This window comes from Vulpes lagopus, chromosome 3, assembly GCF_018345385.1.
Source record: "Vulpes lagopus strain Blue_001 chromosome 3, ASM1834538v1, whole genome shotgun sequence".
Lineage (NCBI taxonomy): Eukaryota > Metazoa > Chordata > Mammalia > Carnivora > Canidae > Vulpes > Vulpes lagopus.
The window spans coordinates 28,573,826-28,593,134 of NC_054826.1; the positions used below are offsets into that span (position 1 = coordinate 28,573,826).

The window sequence follows — 19,309 nt, forward strand, 5'->3', positions numbered from 1 at the left end:
GTGGGGAACAGACCAAAGGAAGGCAATTCAGGATAATGGATCCTAGATCTGGGTACTTTTCCCAGACCAAAGGAAGGTACTGTGAAAGTCTGAACTCTTGTAGAGATTGTTCTCACATATGGGACAGGCCTGGTTCATTTGAGGTCACCTAGCCAATAGCATGAGTTCTGTGTCCATAAGCTCAGTGTATCCCAGCTAAGGAGTGATTACTGAAAGGTAATCGCTGCACTTGACCCCATATGGCATCAATCCCATAAGGCTCTTCAAGACTTCTTCTCTGTCAGTATGAGGTTCTCCTGCTTGCAAAAGAAAAGTGAATAAGTGGATAATGCCAACATAATTTCTGCAGTTGAGAGCAGGTTTTTCTTCATTTCTCTAGAAGAAATAGGATAGCAAATAATTCATAGAAAGCAAAGCACAGTGCCTAGCCCATCATGGGTGCTCCAAAGGTACTTGATGAATTCATTTGTTAGTAAAAAGCCTGCTCTCTTTGTCTTTATGATAACAATCTCTCCACAGAGCCCTAGGTTCATCTTTCTGACCATCTGCTTAGTTGCCCACTTGGATATTCTAAGGTGCTTCAGATCCAACCTAAAATTTAATAAATCCATCCTCTTTAAAAGAGAAAAGAGAAAAACGACTTCAACTCCACGGTCCCCCTTGATCTTTAGAACAGTCACCAAAGTTAGTCATTGGAAAGTGGTCCTCATCTACATTTCCCTTTCCTTCATGCTCCTGTGTTCAGTCTGTGTCCACATCTGGTCACTCCTACCTCCCAACTGGACCTCTTCCACACCTCAGCTGCCATCACTCCCCTTTGTTCATGACACCAGGCATGGCGGCCACTGGAGGAGAAGGTTGAGGGAGGGGAAGAGTTGATCTCAAGTTCAGGCAATGGAGCTCTGTGGGCTGCTGGACAAGGTGATCCCGGGCTGCATGGACTAGAGGAGGGCATAGCATCGCTCCACAGAACACTGATGAGGCTGTGTCTGAAGCATGGCTTTCAGGGCAGGCAGTCATCAACCAGGGTGAGCCCAGGAAAGGGTGGCCAGAATGGTAGAGAGGAGCAGTAGGAAGGTGCCAGAGTCAGCCCCACACATGGGCTTTGTGGCCCCCAGAGAGTGTGGATGACCCTTTGATAATTTCACACAGTGCTGCTGGGATGTGCCCGACAACCAGAAGTCTCTAGCCTCTTTCCTGAGTTTATCACCAGCCAGACAAGGGGTCCAGACAGGCCCACTTGGCTGTCCCATTGCTTCCCCTGCTGTGGTCACAGCCCGTGTGCTCTCACAACAGCCCCCACTGCCTCTCTTGGATGAATCCTACTCTCCCCTGCCTATATCACTTCCAGACCTTCTTCCTTGCATCTGCTTAATTTTGTGCAAAGGGCAGGTCTTTCTCCATGGGCTGTTATCTCTTGCCCTCAGCAGCACCAGCAGGGCCAATGAAACGACTGCTTTGTGATAGTCTGTCTAACGACACAGTTGATCTATTTTAAGCACCTGAAGCACGCTCCACCAAGTGCGAATCTTCCCACAGCAAGCTGCTCTCAGCATGTAGGAGCAGAGGCAGGCCGAGGTCTGCCCCTGCGTTTGGAGATCTGGGGAAACAGCCCAGGGATCTGGACCCTGCCCATCCAAGGATGATCTAAGGCAGCCATAAAATTAGATATTTTTACGGTCAGCATGAGTTATTTTGGAAGGAGAACTGCCTGTGATGCCAGCATTATATGGGGCAGGAACCTCAAGTGAACAAAAATCCCTCTTTCAAGGGACAGAGACAGAGCCTGGACCCATCACATGTATAGAAAAGGGACCTGGGAGGAAGCATTTCAGGAATAAAGAGAAGCCCAACCCCCATCAGAGATTTCTTAGCCTCAGGCCACTTTTTTCTCCTCCTCCTAATCAACAGACATTCTTTTCCAGCTATAGCCTATCTCAGTGAGAATGTTTTACATATATTATTTAGTTAATCCTTGCAACAATCCTCCCTGAGCCTTCCCGGTATTCTGTACCTAAGACAGGTCCCTGTGTCATGTTGGCTCTCACCATCCACCACAGAACTTAACACAGTGGGTATTATTGCTTTGTTCTTTAGCACATTTCCTTTGTTTCTATCTCTTACTCTCTTTTGACTATAAACTACATGATGACTATATGACAGGCTTGTCTGTCTTGTTCACTGCCTGGTCCTCCAAACTCATCATAGTGCCTGATCCAGAGAGATGATGGGTAAGGGTGGTTCACATTTGTTGAGCGCTCACTCTATACCAGGCACAGTGCTAACTAAGCTCTTCGAAGACATAAACTCACTTAACCCTCATAAAAGTTGTAGGAGAGAGGTGCTAATACCATCCTCATTTTCCATAGGAGGAAACTGAGGCTCAGGACCAGTTATCAGCCCCAAGTGTCACATTTAGTAAGCAATGAGGAAAAGCTGCTCACCATCACTCATCATCAGGGACATGCAAGTCAAAACCACAATGATCTATCACCTCACAGCTGTCAGAATGGCTAGTAAAAAAGACAAGAAATAATAAGTGTTGGGGAGGGTGTGGGGGAAAAAAGGAACACTCAGGCACCATTGGTGGGAACGTGGACTGGTGCAGCCACTGTGGAAGACAGTGTGGAGGTCCCTCAACAGTTAAAAATAGAACTACCATTTGATCCAGTAATTCCATCACTGGATATTTACCCAGAGAAAATGAAAACGCTAATTTGAAAAGACCCATGCACTCCTCTGCTTATTGAAGCATTATTTATGATAGCCAAGATGTAGAAGCAGCCTGAGTGTCTACTGATAAATGGATGAATAAAAATATGTGAGATATCTATATATATAATAGATATATATATAAAATATATAATAGATACATATAAAAATGGAATATATATAATGGAATATTACTTAGCCATTAAAAAGAATGTGATCTTGTCATTTGCAACATCGACTGATCTACAAGGTATTGTGCTAAGTGAAATAAGTCAAACAGAGAAAGATAAATGCCAAATGATTTCATTTATATGTGGAATCTAAAAAACAAAAACAAACATTAAAAAAGCAGAAATAGGCCCATAAATACAGAGAATATACAGGTGGTTTCCAGAAAGGTGGGGGTTTGGGGGATTGAGCAGAGTGAGTAAAGGGGAGTGGGAGGCATGAGTTTCCAGTAATGGGATGGATAAGTCGCAGGGATGAAAGGCATAGCATAGGGAATGTGGTCAATGATACTGTAATAGTGGTGTGTGGCGACAGATGGCAGCTACACTTGTGGTGAGCACAGCATAATGTATAGAGTAGTTGAATCACTATGTTGTATGCCTGAGACTAATGTAACATTGTGTGTCAACTGTACTTTAATAAAAAAAAAATAAGTAATGAAACCTTGAATTAATATGTGAATGGGTGAATTTAACGAGGAGTATTTAATATCTCATTTTTCACAAAAGGGAAATGAGGTTCAAAGACGAAGTCACCTGGCCACACACAAGCTAGGAAGTGTAGGGTAGGTGTTTGAAACAATGTCCATCTGACCCTGATCTCCTTTCATTTGGTGCTTCCTCCTTTTCACCATCTTTCCCTGTCTTACACTGAGGAGCATCACAGGGGAAGATATGGATTGAGGTGGCTGATCCTATGGTCAATCTCCTGTTCAGTATTCCAGCAGTGCTGTCCTATTCACTGGAACAATGATAGAAATCCCTGCTCTGTGTATGGCAGCGTTCCAGGCACCATGGGACAGGAGATGCACAGAACAGAGAGCATGACCCCAGATTATCTCCTTCCATTGTCAACAAGGGGTGGACACGAGTATGCAACTGAATTGCTGGAGATTGAGAGGGAAGGAGTAAGAGGAAGACAGGCCAAATTCCTTGGGAAGACCTGAGACCACCTTTGAGAAGTGAATAAACTTTTGTTAGGCAGAGCATAAGGGAAGGTTGGGGCATCCCAGATGGGCTTACTCAATCCTTCTCCAGCAAGATTCCACAGTCCCCATTGCACAATGTCTGCATCCTGGGCCCTTGGCTTGGGTGGAGGGTGAAATAAATAAACGCAGAGTATTCCAGGAAATGTCAGGAAGTCCAGTTGGTCTGTACTCTGTAGAGTATGACTAGGTGGCCAGTGAGGAAATAAGGCTGGGCAGTTGGTGAGGATCACATCTTGGAGAGTTTTAAATGCCAGCCTAGAGGGTGTTTGTTACAGTCTGTGGCCAATGAGAAGCTGTGAAAGGTTTTGAGCCAAGTAGTGACCTGACCAGAGCTGTGCATTATTTAGGATCATCTCCCTGGCAACACATACCTGATGGATAGGAGAGCCCAAAGGCAGCGGGAGGCAGGCTCAGGGCAGTGGTGCCACATGTGGATGGGAGGGGACGTGTGAGGTGCAGAAAGGGTGGCCACGGTTCTATAGCCCGCTGTGCATTACTACTCTCATACCTGCAGGTGGACCTGTTATCTGATTCTGATTTCTGGGACTGTGAACTGATACTTCGAAAACTAGGTTACTAACCAAATCGAGCCACCTAGATAGAGTGTTTGATAAACACTTGAGCTGTGGAGTCAGAATGCCTGGGTTCAAATTCCAGTGTGGCTACTCACTAGCTGTGCAGTCTTTGGTGCCTTGCTTTATCCTTAGAGTTGCATTTTCCTCTCAGGATGGGAATATTGGGGGAGCTCTAAGTGAGGGAATGGGTGTTTGATGCTTAATGCAGAGCCTGGCACATGAAAACACCCAATAATGTAATAGTGGTAAAGTAATGAAATATATTTGAATGTGTTGGGGAAACTCCCTTTAAATAACAAATTGATCAATACATGGTGTTACAGTACAGTCACCTCTTGGTCATTCCATTGGGAAAGGGGATAAAAGGATATATTGATAACTCAGAACTGTGTTTAGCTGACATTTAAGTAGTGCTTTAATATACATCAGACTACGCTCTAAACTTTCCATGAATTGTCTCTTTTGATCTTGGCATGAGTCAGAAATAAAATTAATCTTGTAGAGGATAATCCTAATTGAGTAGGGAGCATGTCCTACTAGACCAGGGGTTGACACACTTTTTCTATAAAGGGCTAGGTAGTAAATATTTTGGGCTTTGTAGGCTGTATAGTCTCTGTAGTATGAGTTTTTGGGCTTTGTAGGCTGTATAGTCTCTGTAGCATGAGTACAGCCCCAGTGTGTAGTCAAATGGATGAGGCTTCAGTCCGGTCAAAGTTTATTTACAAAAATAAAGATGGAGAGTGATTTGACCCACAGGCCAGAGTTTGCTGACCCCTGTGCTACATGACTTCCATGATCTCTTCCAGCTTTGACATCACAGTGTCATCCAAAACAATGACACAGACATGCCTAATCTTTAGTTAGTTCATCCTCATAACTACAAGCAGAATTTACTACAAGCATGATAGATAAGATGTACTGAAAAGATAGAGAAAGGCCTATACAAAGCTGTCTCCAGTCTTCATGCTGCTTTCATATACAGCACACCCCACAATTCACACTCTTCAGAAGTGACCACTAAATGTCAGGCTGCACAGGCTGCCCTAGGATCCATTCAGTAGACAACTCTTGGGCTACAGAGAATAATACTGGGGAAGAACACAGGATGACTTTCTATGCTCGTACTCCATGACTAAGGCAGAGTTTCCTTCCTGCCCTCTCCATTCACATTTCCTACTCAAAGCCCACATTCTCTTGTAATGAAATACAGTAGCCAATTGTCTGTTCAGTTATCATCCTCCCTCTGATTCTTTCCCACCAAATCCATGTAGTATTCAGAGGCTGTCAGGTGCAGTGTTCTGCATCTCCCCCAAGTGATGGCACATGACCTAGACTGGCCGATCAGAGTTTCCCATCTACCTTGGCCACAAGGATTTGTTCATCAGTGGACATTAGACTCAAGGGAAGCCAAACAGAGTATTCTTTGAAATTGTATAGGGAGATTTTGGGAAAGAGAAATATTCATTTTATTGAGGTTGTTGAGCTAGGAGATTCTGGGAGGGTCTAGAGATTCCAGTGGCCATTCTTGTCCAATATGTGGGAGAAAGAGGCTGTCTGAAAAATAAAGAAAGTCATAGCTCTGACCATATAGTAAAGTGTCTGAATCCAGCCAGATCTGAAGCCAGAGGCTACCTGCTATTCCCCACCACCTAGGACCTCCTAGTTACAAGAACGAACAAATTCATTTTTTGCTTAAACTGAGTTCACTTGGGTTTCTATAAATTACAACAGAAAGGACCCTAACTAAGGCACTTCCTTTTTAACCATTCTTCCCATTGGCAATTACCTCCTATAATTATTCCCATTTGTCGAAATCCTAGTTGTCTTCAGACTATAAGACTCTTCTTTTTTTTTTTAAGATTTTATTTATTTATTAATGAGAGACAGAGCGAGAGAGAGAGACAGAGACAGAGGCAGAGACACAGGCAGAGGGATAAGCAGGCTCCATGCAGGGAGCCCGATATGGGACTTGATCCCAGGACTCCAGGATCACGCCCTGGGCCTAAGGCAGGCGCTAAACTGCTGAGCCACCCAGGCATCCCAATAAGACTTGTCTATTCCAGCTTCTTCATATCCACTCCTGACATGATTTTATTCCCTCTTCTGAAGTCTCTGGCCCTTGATTTAAAATGTTCTTACGGTTACAGGTCATTTGCTGTTCTTATGGTTACAGGTCATTTGCATGGTTTATTTATGTGCATTTCCTAGCACTTTTCTTAGATTATAAGCACCTTGAGGACAGAAGCCATATGTCACTAGGATATATAATATATTTACTCCCCAACTGCATGCCACAGCTTATTGCTGGAGCTTATAAATCCATGTGCACACCAAGCCTCTAATGCATAGTATTCCATCAAATGCAGGTGTTTGAGAAAATTCATTATGGCAAAAAGCTACCATAACTATTACTTAACTGTAATGCTAATATAGAGAAGCTAGCAAATATTTTGGACATTAAAAACAAGTCCTCAGGGCAGTCCCAGTGGCGCAGCGGTTTAGCACTGCCTGCAGCCCAGGGTATGATCCTGGAGACCCGGATCAGGCTCCCTGCATGGAGCCTGCTTCTCCCTCTGCCTGTGTCTCTGCCTCTCTCTCTCTTTCTCTCTCTAAGAATAATGAAAACCTTAAAAAAAAAAAAAAAGTCCTCAAATGATCTGAATGTGGTTTACATGGATGTGTACATGTGTGCAAAACTTTTGAGTTTTACACTTAAGATTTATGTACTTTATGCAAGATACGCCACAGTAAAAAGTAAAAACTAAAATAAAAATAAGAGAGTCCTCATACTCGACAAACTTGTCCATCACTAGTCAATAAACAAAAATTAATTAGATCAGAGACCTAAATAAACTGAATGCTAAAACTATACAGCTTCTAGAAGATAATATAGAAGAATATCTTACGACCTTGAGGTAGGCAGTAACTTCTTAGAACACTAAAAGCAGCAAAAACGGGCAAGAAATTCTAACAGATTCTGAACAAAAGAACATATACAAATGGTCAATCAACACACAAAACATGTTCAACATCATTACGCATGAGGGAATTGCAAATTAAAACCACCAATTTACACCCACTAAAATGGCTAAAATTCCTCATACATTATTGGTGGGAATATAAACTGGTACCACTGGGGAAAACTGTGACTTTTACAAAAACTGAACCTAAGCCTACCTGTGATGAGCACCTCCACCCCCAGTACTTACCAGTGAGAGATGAAAACATGTATCTGCAGAAAGAATTGTGTAGGAATGTTCCTGGCAGCTTGATTCATAATATCCCAAAGCTGAAAACAATCCAAATGCTCATCTACAGACAAATAGATAAACAAATTATGTTACATTTTACACAGTGGAATACTACTCACCAAAAAAGGGGGGGAAAGAACCAACTATTGATACATGTCACAGCATGAATGAATCTCAAAAACATTACTCAAAAACTGAGTAAAGGTAGCCAGACATAAAAGAGCACATACTGTATGATTCCATTATATGAAGTTCAAGAACAGGAAAAATTAATCTATGTGGGTGGAAATTATAATAGGGTTTGCTTCTAGTTGAGGAAAGAGTGATAGCAAAAGTTTGCCGCAGATTATCTGGGGTGATGGAAGCTACTCTCTCTTGATTGAGGCACTGTTAAATGCCTCAATGCCACTGTAAATCCATATAAGGATTTACATATTTGTCAAAACTCATTGTTTTTAAGATCTATGTATTTCCTTATTTGTGATTTATACCCAATTTGTATATATTTATATATACTTTTATGTTCCGTATTTTATAAATGAAAATAATATATAGGTGTATATAGGTAAATATATATTTAAATATATTTATATATCATATATAGTATATAGGTATATAATACATATTATATGTGTAAATATATAATAATTATATAAATATTACTTCTATGTCTACGTGTATATATATATGTATATATATATAAAGACAGAAAGAGACAGAGACCTTCAAAAGATTCCTAAACTTAGAAAGAGAAGAACTAACTCCAAATCTCAGCTCTTCCACTAACTGTGATGTCTGCTAGTATCATCAATTCAATGGCCCCATCCTATTAAGCTTGCTCACCTCAAAGGGCTGTTTCAACTATAATCATATCTGGGAAAGTGCTTGGAAAACTTTTCATTGTGTATTCCAAGAGCCTCCTCTCCAAGTTACTTTGTGTAGCTCTCTCCCTGGCCCTGATGTTCCAGCTACACTGCACCTTGAACTTACCATGTGCTTTCCAGCCTCAGGACCTTTGCACATGCTGTTTCTCCACCCACATGATTCCTCTCCCTGGTCTTCCATGGCTGGCTTCCTCGAATTCTTGCAGTGTCAGCCAAAATCTGTTAATCTTCAGATTGTCTGTCCCCACCTCTTACTCTTCCTTCATTCTACTTGTCCTGCTTCATAGTTATTTATTTGGTTATTTACTTTCCCGTGGAATAGTGAACTCCCAAAGTATAGGAAACAAGCTGGTTTTATTCACCGGTACATCCTCAATCCTCAGCATATAGAAATTACCCAATCCACAGGAAATGACCCAAACTTATTGCCAGGTAAATAACTTCACCAACAAACATGAGCTTTCGTGCATGGACTTTGAAATCTATTTGTGCTGACTGAGGACTTGGAGCCAGGTCTTCCCTGGGGCTTGGTGGGTGCCAGAAAAGTGACACCAGGATAATGCTAGTGTCCTTGTTGTTTGCTCGCTTGGGAAAAGCTATTTGTGCCAAAGGACTCAAGGAAACCTTAGGACATCTTGTCCTTAGGGGGGCGGAAACACCCTCTCTTCATACTGATGCCTTATAGTCTCTGTTTTGGGCTACAGCCCGGGGTTCTGCATGTACCTCCAGGTTGAGAAGAATCTAAATACAAACAGGCTAGCTATCTAACATGCAAGAATCATCCTCCAGCTCCAGGGCCCTCCGCATCCCACACTCAGGACAAGGACCAAGAGAAAATGGAATGAGTGCCTACCTCCATCATCTTCTTGTTTGGCGCTTTGCAGACCTCTGGCTTGTCATGAGGTCTTTTAGCCCTAATCCCCTGCCCCCCAAATAGTCAAACCACTATCTTTTTCATTTTTTGGATCTGAATGCTATTGCCATTTCTCTTTTTGGAGTTAGCCCCAGGTTGAGCGGCCTCCCCCGAGCCCAGGGCACCTGAGCATCACACATAGCTCATCTGCCTGTGGGAGCTCTCCGAAACCTTCTGTTTTACAACTGGAATGTGTAGCTGGCCCAGATTATTTTGGCTCTTGTGATATCAGTGCTATGGGGAAATGCTCCCTAGCCAGTGGCAAAGTCCACAGAGTGTATAAACTTAGAGAATGCTCTGGTGGAAATGTACAGATTTTGAAATAGGAGAGAAATCTCCCTCTGCCCCCCACTACTTCCTCCATAGCCAAAATTCTGCTTTCTCTCTGCCTGACTGTGTCCCTTGAAATCTGTATTCCTTTCAACAGATAATATCAATAAGCCCTTTCTGTGAGTGGGATTTGGGGCTTCTCTGTTTCTCATCTGAGAATCCATCCTGTGCCAATGAGTTTGGGCCTCTGGCCCACATGTTAATTATTGTACCAGGGTTCCTGGAGTCAACTGGGGACAGAATGCCTTTTTGGCTAAAAGAGAGGTATTCTGGAAGGATTTTTTTTCTTAAAGCATTAATCTAGCTTAGAGGGGCTGAGAGAGTGAAAATGCTTGTATGTTTCATTGATGTTTGCTCCTTTTTGTCTGAGCAACACATTTAACTGGGGTTTGAGAACCAAATGTTAATGACTCTCTTGGGATTTCTTGAACTTATATTGGCAATCATCATTTTTGCTGACAGTGCCAGGAAATAAAAAAAACAACAACAGTATTTTAGGATGCAGAATGGTGGAAAGGGAGCCTAGTGGGGTGTGTGTGTGTGTGTGTGTGTGTGTGTGTGCACACGCATGCACGCATGTGCACAAATGTGGAAAAGAAACCTCACTGAACAAGAGTCAGAAGGCGTGTGTAGGAGTCTGGGCACATCTCTCCAGTGCTCTAAGCCTCAATTTTTTTCATCCATGAAGCAGGCAACATGATCCTCATCTCTCCTTTTTCTTGTGTTGGGTGACAAATGAAACAGTGAATGAGAAAGCCTTTGGTTAGCCTCTGTTTTGCTAGCTTCTTCCCTTCACTAGTCTTTGAAAGAGAAGCCAGCATATATTTGGCTTTTTTTTTTTATTGTTACTTTTGGTTGCTGGCTGTGTTTCTTTTCATCATTAAAATTTCATACAATTCTGCACAGCAGTTGAGCACAAGGCAAATCGAGCTTTATTTGGGTTATAGGTAAATGGGGCAAGGTAAAAAGAGTCAGTTCATTGTGCGTCCAGTGTCCTTATGTACAATTGTCCTCATTTTAAATATTTCATCCCATTGTTAGACCGTGCATCCAACCGTGCATTTCTGTCTCTCATTCAGAAAGCACAGTCTCTATAATTAAGTGATGATAAAAAAGAGACATAGGACAGTGAGCACAGGAGAGAGGCTTTGCTCTTCTCTTTGTATCTAGAAGGGCAGTGGGCAAGCCAGACCAAAGAGAAAGAACCCTTTCATCATGCTCGTGAAAACAGGTGACTTGTTTTGGCCAACAGGCCCAGAATTTCACCCTCCAGCTCCTTTTACAATTCCCAGGTGAGTGGTGCCTGGTGACGCCCGTGTCTAGTTTGGAAAGGATATCCTGTGTACATCTCAGTAGCCCTCACCTTTTACTGCACCCTTGCTCTAAGCTCTGACACTTTTCAGCTGCTCTTTGGACAATTTCTGCTGGGTGACTAGCCTGACTAAGGCAGTGGGGCAAGAGCAGTCAGGACTTCTTCCTGCTGGAAGCCATCTGCCTCAAGATGCATTCTCTAGGACATGTCACTCATCTGAATGTGGAAGTGCCTCTGGCATATCTGTTTCCAACTGGGAATCTCTGGTGTTGAGAGAAAGCAGGATGCATTTGAGGAGAAAGAAAGAAAGCCAGTGTAGCTGTCTGTGCTGCCAGAGGGGAGATGGGTCTGAGGTGAGATAGGGAAGCTGGCAGGGACCAGGCCATGCAGGGCCTTACAGACCATGGCAAGAAATCTGGCTTTATCCCAACAGCCAAGTGAAGCCACTGAATGGTGTTAAATGCCATTGGCGGTGGTGGGAGTCAAGGTTAAGCATCATCAGATTGGCATTTTTAAAGCATTGCTGTGGCTCCTGTGTGGAGAGTGAATGGGGGAAAGGTCCAGTCTGGACCTACTGGGATCCTCTGGACAAGAGATGTTAGGGCTCAGACGGTGCAGACCATCTTCTACTCCCGGGGCATTACATAGTCTTGATTCCCTGGCAGCTTTCATACCCTTTGTACTATCTAAAGTACTGCTTTGGAGCCTGCATTAGTTTGCTAGGGCTACCATAGCAAAAATACCATACACAAGTGGCTTAAACAAGAGAAATTTATCTTATGATAGTTCTGGAGGCTGGAAGTCTGAGATCAAGGGATCATCAGGGTTGGTTTCTTCTGAGGCCTCTCTCCTTGGCTTGTTGACAGCCATCTTATCCCTGTGTCTTCACTCGGTCCTGATCTCTTCTTATAAGAACATAAGGACATATTATGTCATATTAGATTAGAGCTCACCCTAATGACTTCATTTTAACTTCATCATCTCTTTAAAGTCCCTGACTTCAAATACTACCACATTCTGATTCCCAATGTACTTTTATTTTTGGATTCCTTATAAAGGGTATTGAGATAAGATTTAGCGCTTCTGTTATTTCTCATTGTTCAATCCCTGCTGCCCGCCCCCCGCACACCCAGTAACCACATTATGTATAGGAAAAGTTGTATGACCATTTGATGGATTTCATTTGGGTTTTGGTCTTCCACCAGAATGTTGAACTTGACCATGTTGTGATTTCTATTACAGCGTGGTTTAGCCACAGAAATTTCCTGTACTGGCTACTGGTTACTTCTTGGGAGCAAGTCTTTTGCATTTGCCTTCTTTGTGGGCTCAAGAAATACCTGTTGTAGGAAACAGCTGTCAAGTTCATCCTGACCAGAAACGTAGCTCCTCATCTCATGCCACACGTGTGTCTAAATGTTTGTCCAGGAGAATCCCCCAGCCTGTAGCATTTCACCTTGAGTAATTTAAAATCTGTTAGGGGAAATAAAGTAAATGCAAAAGTGACACTATTATAGGGTAGAAGATGGTCTAGGTGAGTGTCTTTCTCCATACCAGGGGCAGGAGCATTACCCAGGAACTTGTTAGAAATACAAATTCTGGGCAGCCCAGGGGGCTCAGTGGTTTAGCACCTCCTTCAGCCCAAGATGTGATCCTGGAGTCCCGGGATCGAGTCTCACATCGGGCTCCCTGCATGGAGCCTGCTTCTCCCTCTGCCTGTGTCTCTGCCTCAATCTCTCTCTCTGTCTCTCATGAATAAATAAATAAAATCTTTAAAAAAAATACAAATTCTCAGCTCCCACCCCAGACCTATTCAATAGAAAACCCTGAGGATGGGGCCCAGCAATCTGTTTTCTCAAGATATTTAGGGATTCTGATGCAGGCTCAAGTTTGAAAACCACTGCTTAGTCATAAAAAGTACATGCCATGAGTTTTTAAAGGAGAGCTCATATTTAGAGGAGAGTGAGGGGAGAATCTGGAAATATTTCTAAAAGTATGTTGCATACAAGATAGGCCTTGAGGAGTGGGTTGGATTTTTATATTTATATGTAGATGATCATATTTACTACAATTGCCATCTGCATGTTTATGTATTTCTTTTACAAAAGTAATTAACAGCCTGGACTCTAACTCAGAAGATCTGCTAGCTGTCCCTTCCTTGCATTTTAACTGGCTCACTATGAATTGAAGCTTCTACCAACATATGCTCAGTTATAGAACTGGCAATTACAATTGGAGGCATTTTGTTGGAGGATAATTTCCATTCCAAACATAGCTTGAATTGGAGGTGGAGTTCTACCTCTATATCCTTGAGGTAAAATCAGGCCAAAGCATCCTTGAATCTCAGAGTGGGTAGGGATATTTAAAATCATCTGGTCTAATACCCAGCTGTCTCTAATACTCCAAGCCTCTGAGCTGGCCTTGAGAGATGGGTGGCATCAGGATGCTGAGCATAGACACACACACTTCTGCTAGCCTACTGGATGATGCTATAGCAGGGTGGGCAGCCTATGGCTCAAAGGCCATTTCTGGCACACTGCCTATCTTTGTAGATAAAGTATTATTAGAACACAGCCATGCCCATTCATTTACCTAATGTCTATGGCTGCTTTTGTGCTACAATGGTGCAAAATTTTAATCCCCCCTTAAGACTGCATTTGTAAGAACTCTTAGATTGCAAGTGTCAAAAATCCAGTTGAGATTAACTTAAGTTAAGCATGAATCTGTTGGCTCCTGACCCTGGAGTAGCTGCTCTGGAGATCCAAATGGACTATGTTCTCTGTGTATGCTGCTCTGGTCAGGTTGACTGCACCTCCTGTTGCTGAGCTCTCTCCCGGCTCGTGCAGTCAGCTTGACTCTCCTACCTGCACTGCCCATTTCCATTCCATTCCACCCAATCCATTCTCCTAAGTTCAGATCTTTTTTCTGTTGCAGTGGATTCTGGAATGGTAGCATGAACATGAGACTTGGCATCAGAAGTCCTGACTGTGCTATTGAATACAAAAATATGAGATGAGATGTCAAGACACTGAAATGACCTCCAGTGGGTAGGGCCAGAGGGATCAGGGAATTGCCCCTCCTTGAGATCTAGAAAAGATGTGTGGTAGGAAGGTCACTGAGGTCATTTAGGTGAGAGATGCTTGTGGCTGGGACTGGGCTGGTAGAGATGGAGAGAAAGGGCTGAACTGGGGAGCTTGGTGAGGGATCCATCTGTATGCCTTGATAATGGATAGGCCATGAGACTTTCAACAAACCCACAAATTTCAGAGTTCATCGTGTTGAAGAACTGACTCTGGTTTCAGGGACAAATGACACCATCATAAGCTGGCTCTGAGACCTTGAAGTACATTCCTCAGAACACACTGGGGAGAGAGGGAGCCCCTTTGCTTATGTCTCTGCCCACGCAGCCACCACTGTTCATCTCTGCCTGATGGGGGGTGGCTCTAATAACAGAAACAGAAACAGCTCTTCTTAGAAGAAATGACAACTTTAGAAAAGAAAGGCGCTGAGTAAATTAAATGGGTGTTTAATCTACTTGTATTAGGACATTATTTCATTGCCAGATGACTTAAACATTTGTGAAGATTGGCAAACACATTGGGGAAAATATACTTTGTAATGCTCAGAGGGATATTGGCATAAAGTCATCTGTGACAACACTTTTGATATGCACTAGTATCAGTTATCAAGATTTCTAAAATTCTTATCTAAGTGCCAGAGAGCGTGTGAGTCTTCTAGTCACTAACCCAAGGGTTCTCAGCCTTTAGTGAACAAAAGACTCCAGAGGAGCTTGTCTAAAATTTAAAGTCTGCTTCAGTAGGTCTGGGGTAAAGCTCAGGAATCTGCATTTTGACAACCCATGATCCCTCTCCAGGTGATTCTCAAGCAGAGGGGTAGCTGACCACTTTGAGAAATACTCATACAGCAAAAGCACCACCATGAAGAAATTTGTTCCCACTTCACTTCTACCACTGATTTCCACTATGCCACCCCCTTGTCTTACCCCACCTCTGCTCACCTAACTTTCCTCTCCACAAACGTTCTCTGACTGCTTGGATGTTCCAGAGAATAGCACCTTTGGTTTCACAAAATGCCTGCAGCAACAAGTGACAGTCCCCAACTAAAAGTAGCTTGAAGAATCTAGCCACGTCTATTTCATAGGCTAGAAAAGTCAGAGGGGCAGATCCAAGGCAGGTTGAGTTAGAGGCTCAGCATCATCTTCAAGCACCCAGATTCTTTACAACTCAGGTGGCTCCTCCTCAGAATCCATCGTGGGCAGCAGGGGTGCCTTTCCAACATCCACGGTGGACAGAAACCTCCAGAGGCTGGGAAAAGCAAAGAAAACCTTCCTCTTCCATCTGACATCCCCTGGATCTCACTGGCCAGGAGTCTATCACACCCCTTTGCCTAAATCCATCAGTTGGCACAGGAATGAGTTTATTAGAATCAGTTTCATCAATCAAGATTCCCTCCCCATGTAAAGACCGAAAGACATGGCTGTTCAGGGGAGAACCAACAAAAGTAGGCTTGCTCCAGGAGACTGGGGTTCTTGTAGCAGATGAAGAGATGAATGACTGTTAAGCTGGCAGCAGTAGTGTCTGCTACAGACTCCTCTTCCTCTCTTGGAGTCACATGAAGACAGGGGCCACGTCCACCTCATCCGTCCTTGAGTCCTCAGCGAGAGGCTGTGAGTCATGTTGGATCCGTGAGGTCCAGCATGAAATGGTCCTGGACTGTGTTTAACTTAAATTGATAGCAGATTACTATTTAGAGGGAAAACTGTGATTAATTAAGACATAAAGTGGTCGACTACAAGTGACAAAACTGCAACTCAAACATATATATATATTTTTAGAAAGGGACTATGCTATATTGGTTCACATAATGGGGAAGTTCAGAAGTGATGGTGGCTTCAGGCCCATCTGGATCCACAGACTCAAGTGATGGATTCAGGAACCTGTTCGTCCTCTTATCTCTAGTAGTCAGTCTCTCCCAACGTGGAGGGCGAGATGGCAGCAGGGGCCCCAGACTACCTCCTCCCACTTTGGCCACCCAGATGGCTCCTCCAAGAGCTCCTGTAGAAAAACCCCAGAGACGACATGGTCACAAGCCTGCCAATCAGGCAGAGAATTGGGGTCCTCTGATTGGCCAGGCTCAGGGTACTTGCCGACCCTGTGTTGAAAGAGGGTCAGCCCACCCGAACTCCACCAAGCAGGTTCCCCACAGGAAAAAGAGGTTGTGTGTGCCAGAAGAAGCTGAGCAGATGCTGAGCCGGCAAAACAACAGATGTCCACTACATTTACGGATGGAAAAAGCTATTTGCAGGGCATTCTACATGGGCCAAATCGTAATTGAGAACTACTTGCTGATACACACAGAAAGTAAACATTTCCCCCTCATCCCCCAGACTAAATAGGTACAGTTTTCAACCTCGAACAATGGTTTATTTCCTGAAGACAAAAAAAGCAACTCTTGCTTGTTGATTTTCAGGGGGGAGGGGGATCTTTCGTTTTATAAAATCTTTTATCTCAAAGGGAAGTGTATTATTCATCTTTTCTCCCAATTGTCTGTTAGTCTTTTTATTCTGCCCCTTTCTTGGTTACTCATCGTGTCTTGACTTCTTTGTCCCAGGTACCATGTGTCAACAATCTACTATCAAATACAAAATGGTGCCACCTCCAGTTGTGTTCTTTATCTCTCCCCTTTTCCATCAGAAATAATTCATGGAGCATGTGGATGTCTCAGTTGGTTGAGATGGGGATTCTTGATTTCTGCTCAGGTCATGATCTCAGGATCTTAGGATAGAGCCCCACCTTGGGCAAAGCCCTCCCTTGGGTGCTGTGCTCAGTAGGGAGTCTGCTTGAGGATTCTCTGTTCTCCTTCAGCCTCTCCCCCAACTGACATTCTCTCTCTCTCTAATAAATAAAAAAAATCTTTAGAGAAAAGAAAGAAAGAACTCATTAAAATGTTAGCACTCCATTTTTGGACCTCTCTGATTTTCTTACCAAACTCTACCTGAGGCTGTAGCATTTAGGGATGTGTTTTCATTATTCATTCATTTGGCAAGTATGAGTTGGGTGCTTACTAGCCCAGGGACTGGATGTAGCTTTAAAGATGCAATTAAAAAAATATATCTTCCCTATTCATTCTGGAATTTCCTTTGGAATGGGAGATGTATTTACTTTAGATTTATATCTCCATAATATTTACCTTCATTTTGTTATCATTACTGCTGCTACCATGATCATGATCATGATCATGATCATGATCATTACAGAATGCTTCGGCTTAGCACTTGCAGTATACCAGAGGATGGGACAAAAAGCACTTCCATGAAGAAAGCACTATATATACACCACTTGTGCTCCATTCAAAAATTCTGAAAGGCAAACTTATTATCCTCATTTTACCAGAGCGGGAAGCTGAGGCTCAGTGACATGGCCCTTGGCTTAATCTCATACAGCCTGCGATCCAAGTCTGGATTTGAACCCAGATTTGACAGGTCCCACAGCCTGTTCTCTTTCCAGGTCACAAAAGCTACTTCAAAAAATTCATGGATTAAAAAAAAAAATTTCATGGATATTTGAAAATGAAAATTTGAAATTTGCTTGGTTTTCTGGGAGAGCTAAGGTTCACATCCACCACCTTGGATGTGGACTACAGGATGTGGCCTTTGAGTTGTGGGTCCTGTAGTGAGGATAAATGTGCAAGGGTCCACCCTTCATCCTAATTCCACTTGTGACATGGCAGACGTGTTTGAGGCTACATCCATTTGTCCCCAACCCATACATCCACAATTTCAAATACTGCTCTCTGAAGGGCCTTGGGCCTTGGTCTCCTCATTGGCAACACTTTGAGGCTTGTTGTAGGTAAGGATGTCTAATAGGACTTTCTGCACTAGTGAAAATGTTCTATTTCTGTGTTATTCGATACAATTGCCACTTGTATCCACTAAATACTTAAAACGTGGCTAGCGTGACTGAGAAACGGCAGTTTTAATTTTACTTAATTTTAATTTAAATAGCCACATATAAAGAATGATTACTATATGGGACACTGCAAACCTAGAACAATCTTTACCATTCTTTTCACTTCTGATCTTATACATATTACTGGGTTGCAAACAACATTTTTTAATGAAATGGCATGAAGTATTGGAATGGAATAAATAAAAAAATCGGCACATATTATGTGTACTAAAAATAAGTCTTTTTGTGAGATTTTTGTTTCACATATTTGTGTACTGGGTCATTTTGCAAAATTAATTTCATGGATCATGGTCAAAAGAAGTTTGCAAACCTTTGCCTACCCCTGAGTAATGTCACAGAGACCTTGAGAGTGACAGGTTTATATGGTGCTCCTTTATCCAGCCTGGGGTTTTGCAAGACCTCATTTTAGGAATATTCTGTTCATCCAGATCCTACAGGCATATGGTAAGCACATGACTTCTCAGATGGTAATTGGAAGTGACTTTGTGGTCATCTATCTGTCTGGATACAGAGATCCCAAACTGGTGGCCCACGGGCATAATACACCCCACAGACAGGCCTTTCAGGGACCTTAACATGATTTTGCAGGACAATAATCCCCTGGGGCTCAGTAGCTTCTTCTCCTGTAGGTGAGCTACTCTCTGAGGTTTGGTCCCTTGGATTGATTTTCCACCGAGGCTACCTGCCTGGCCCCTGAGGGCATTATGTGTTGCAATCTTGTTTAATATGCGTAGAATATTGTATCTGAAAGGAAACTGAGAGATCCAAGAATGCAAGCCTTTTCCTCTATAGACGGAAAACAGTGACCCAGGAATGGGGCCTGTTCTGCCTGAGGCCTCACACAAAATAAATGCTTCCCCTTCTCAGGGAAGACCCAGATATTAACAGAAATCTTGGTAGGACAGAGGTGGAAGGAAGGAAGGGAGAGATGGAAGGAGGGAAGAAACAGAGGAGGGAAGGAAGGAGGAGATGGGACACAGGGAAGATGGTGAGCCATCCTCTCAGCCTGGGGAAAGGAGGGCCTGATGGCTCAGGTCTGGGGTTGGGGGGAGCTATTATGGAATAATCTGCCCTCTGAGCACTGAGGCTGCTTGGGACAGCTTGGAGAATTCCCTGGCTTATGTCACTTG

General features: G+C 43.2%; 1 protein-coding gene and 1 long non-coding RNA gene across 5 annotated transcripts in view; one reads left to right on the plus strand and one right to left on the minus strand.

Moving 5' to 3' along the window:
* ABLIM3 (actin binding LIM protein family member 3) overlaps positions 1-19,309 on the plus strand; it is a 111,206-nt gene that overhangs the window by 7,786 nt on the left and 84,111 nt on the right. The gene's annotated exons all lie outside the window — the stretch shown is intronic.
* LOC121486642 lies at positions 3,207-17,895 on the minus strand. The gene is made up of 3 exons (XR_005986699.1): positions 9,492-17,895; positions 7,713-7,815; positions 3,207-6,057 (listed from the first exon to the last, which is right to left on the minus strand). It is a non-coding gene; the product is annotated as an uncharacterized LOC121486642 (long non-coding RNA).